Source organism: Arachis ipaensis, chromosome B01 (assembly GCF_000816755.2).
Source record: "Arachis ipaensis cultivar K30076 chromosome B01, Araip1.1, whole genome shotgun sequence".
In the NCBI taxonomy this organism is placed as follows: Eukaryota; Viridiplantae; Streptophyta; class Magnoliopsida; order Fabales; family Fabaceae; genus Arachis; species Arachis ipaensis.
This window is the reverse complement of record NC_029785.2, coordinates 100,923,110-100,927,074: the sequence shown is the minus strand read 5'-3', so window position 1 is coordinate 100,927,074 and position 3,965 is coordinate 100,923,110.

Genomic DNA, 3,965 nt, shown 5'->3' with positions numbered 1-3,965 from the left:
GCGCTGTCACCACACGGCTAATCATCTGCAGGTTCTCAGTCGTACCGGAATAGGATTTACTATCCTTTTGCGTCTGTCACTATGCCCAGCACTTACGAGTTTGAAGTTCGTCACAGCCATCCAATCCCAGAATCCTACTCGGAATACCACAGACAAGGTTTAGACTTTCCGGATTCTCATGAATGCCGCCATCAATCTAGCTTATACCACGGAGATTCTGATTAGGGAATCTAAGAGATATTAATTCAATCTGATGTAGAACGGAAGTGATTGTCAGACACACATTCATGGATTGAGGAAGGTGATTAGTGTCACTGATCATCACCTTCTCCATAGTTAGGCGCGAATGGATATCTTAGATAGGAACACGCATGTTTGAATGGAAAACAGAAATACTTGCATTAATTCATCGAGACACAGCAGAGCTCCTCACCCCCAACAATGGAGTTTAGAGACTCATGCTGTCAAAGAGTATAAAGTTTTGATCTAAAAATGTCATGAGATGCAAAATAAATCTCTAAAAGTTGTTTAAATACTAAACTAGTAACCTAGGTTTACAGAAAATGAGTAAACTATAACAGATAGTGCAGAAATCCCTTTCTGGGGCCCAGTTGGTGTGTGCTGGGGCTGAGATTAAAGCTTCTCACGTGCCTGGGGCTGTTTTGGGTGTTCAACGCCAGCTTTAGATCCTTTTCTGGCGTTGAACTCCAACTTGCAACTTGTTTCTGGCGCTGGACGCCAGAATTAGGCAGAGAGCTGGCGTTGAACGCCAGTTTACGTCGTCTATCCTTGAGAAAAGTATGAACTATTATATATTGCTGGAAAGCCCTGGATGTCTACTTTCCAACGCAATTGGAAGCACGCCATTTGGAGTCCTGTAGCTCCAGAAAATCCATTTTGAGTGCAGGGAGGTCAGAATCCAACAGCATCAGCAGTCCTTTTTCAGCCTGAATCAGATTTTTGCTCAGCTCCCTCAATTTCAGCCAGAAAATACCTAAAATTATAGAAAAATACACAAACTCATAGTAGATTCTAGAAATGTGGATTTTGCCTAGAAACTAATGAAAATAAACTAAAAACTAACTAAAACATACTAAAATCTATATGAAATTAACCCCAAAAAGCGTATAAAATATCCGCTCATCACTTGGCTTACCCATTCACTGTCTGAGATGGGATAGAAGATATCTGCCTCTAGTAGTCTGGTCACTTCCTTTTTGACAACCTCTAAGATAGTGGGATTCAGTCTTCTCTGGGGTTGATGAACAGGCCTAGCTCCCTCTTCTAAAAATATTCTGTGCTCACAAACTTGAGGATTGATGCCTACTATGTCTACCAAACTCCACCCAATTGCCTTCTTGTGCCTCCTCAGCACACTAAGTAACTGCTCTTATTGTTGAGAAGTGAGTTCCCGTGCAATGATAACTGAAAACTTCTGCTTGTCCTCAAGGTAAGCATATTTGAGGTGTGGAGGGAGGGGTTTTAATTCTAACTTCGGCTCATGGCCAGGCTCTGGATTGTCTGGAGTTGGTGACAATGGTAAAGTACTTTCATTGTCCTCAGAAAGTGTCCCCACACTCGGACCTTGTCCTATGTACTTCTCTTCTAACTCCTCCTGGTGAATTTCAGCTACGATTTCATCTATGATGTCAGACTGGAGGATAGAATGATCTTTTGGAGGGTGCTTCATAACTCCATTTAGATTGAAGCTTACTATTCGGCCGTCTATTTCAAAAGAGTATGTTCCTGAAAAAAGCATCCAATTTGAACTTCGAGGTCTTCAGAAATGGTCTTCCGAGTAGGATTGATGATGGCTTCTATGAGTCATTTTGGGGCATCTCCAGGATATAAAAATCAATGGGAAATGTGATCCCCTTAATGCCCACTAATACATCTTCAGCAACTCCAGCCACTGTAATAATGCTTTTATCTGCTAACACAAAACGAGATGCCGACCTTTTTAAGGGAGGGAGCCTCAAAATATCATATATAGACAAAGGTATTATACTCATACATGCTCCTAAATCACACATGCAGTCAGAAAATACCACACCACCAATAGTACAATTAACCATACATGGACCTGGATCACTACACTTTTCAGGTATACCTCCCATTAAAGCAGATATAGAACTAGCTAAAGGAATAGTTTCTAATTCATTAATTTTGTCTTTATGTATACATAAATCTTTTAGAAACTTTGCGTATTTAGGTACCTGTTGAATAACATCAAAAGGGGAACAGTTACCTCAACCTTTTTGAATATTTCTACCATTTTGGGATCAGGTTCCAACTGCTTCCTGGGCTTCCTTGCAAGTTGTGGAAATGGAATAGGAATGGCGTTTTCTACAGTGTCTGCGCCCTTTTGTGCTTCTTCCTGTGATTGAGCTTCTTCTTCTTCAGCCATGTCCTGTATGTCCTCTTCCTCCTCAACATCTTCTATTTTCACTACCTCTTCAGCTGATGCGTGTTCTGGTGGGTTTGGCTCTTCCTGATTCCTCTCTTGTAATGTGGTTCCGGATCTTAGGGTGATGGCATTAATGCTGCCCTTTGGATTAGGTAATGGTTGAGAGGGGATTCCACTGGAGCTCAAAGGTTGGTTATTGGAGTTATTCAGTGATCCAATCTGTGAGACAAGAGCTTGCAAGGTAGAGTTCAAACCATTTAGAGTAGAAGTAAGGTTGTTTTCCATGGCCTGTTGTCTCCGATCAATAGATTATAGTAACTCATCATTAGAAGATGAAGAAGGACAAGTGATCTGAGAGGTCTACTATTGGTTGTGCTGTGATCCTTGGAATTGCCTCAGGTGAGGTGCTTTGTAAGGCTGGTTCTGGTTCTGCTGCTTGTTGTTGTTATTATTCCACCTCTGATTTCCCTGATTGCCTCTGCCTCCTCTGTTATTGTTATCCTTCCAGCCCTGGTTAGAACTATCTCTCCAACCTTGGTTCGAATTGTCCTGCCATCCGTGGTTGTAATTGCCACCTTGATTGTATCCTTGATTGGGACGGTCATAGAAGTTATGAGTGGCTGCCACATTGTTGTCTTCTTGCTGGAGTTGCGGACATTCATCAGTATAATGGCATAATCAGCACAGATTCCGCACACTCTCTGTGGGACTAACTGTTGGCTTTGCTGTGGTGGAGAAGGTTGAGCTTGCTGAACTTGTTGTTGATTCAATTGCATCTGCTTCAATAAGTTGGTCATTTCACAGATACTCTGAGTTAGAGCAGCAGTCTCTCTGCTAGAGGATACTTCTGCAACAGCTTTTGAACGGCCTTGTTTCTGCCTGTGATTCCGAGTAGATTCAGCTAAGTCGCTGATCAATTGCCATGCCTCATCAGTGGTCTTGTACTTTTTCATAGACCCATTGCTAGCACTTTCCAATGTGGTCTTATCTTGGGGCCTCATGCCCTGTGTGACGTAGCCGAGCAACACTATCTTGTCAATCATATGGTGGGGACATGCTTCCAGAAGATTGTTAAAGCACTCCCAATATTCATAGAGAGTCTCAGATTCGTCCTGAACAATCATGGAAATATCTTTCCTCAGTTTATCAGTAACTTCAGCTGGAAAGAATTTTTCCAAAAATTCTCTTCTAAGCGTATCCCAGTCAGAAACAGTTGCTGCGGGTTGAGTGTAGTACCACTCTCTTACTTTTCCCTCAAGAGAGAACGAAAAAGCTTTCAATAGAATAGAAGTTTCATCTACACCATCATGCCTGACAGTAGAACAGGCTGCTTGGAAATCTCTCAGGTGCTTGATAGGCTCTTGAGCAGGTAAGCCATGAAACTTAGGCATCAAATTGAGGAGTACAGTTTTTATTTCAAAGTTTGTAGCCACTGCTGGGTGATGCACTTGAAAAAGTTGCATTGTAAAATCAGGGGGCTCCAGCCTCCTGGATAGTAATTCTTCTAGGTGCTGCCATGTCACCTACACGTAAATCAACCGAATCAGCAGAAAGGGAG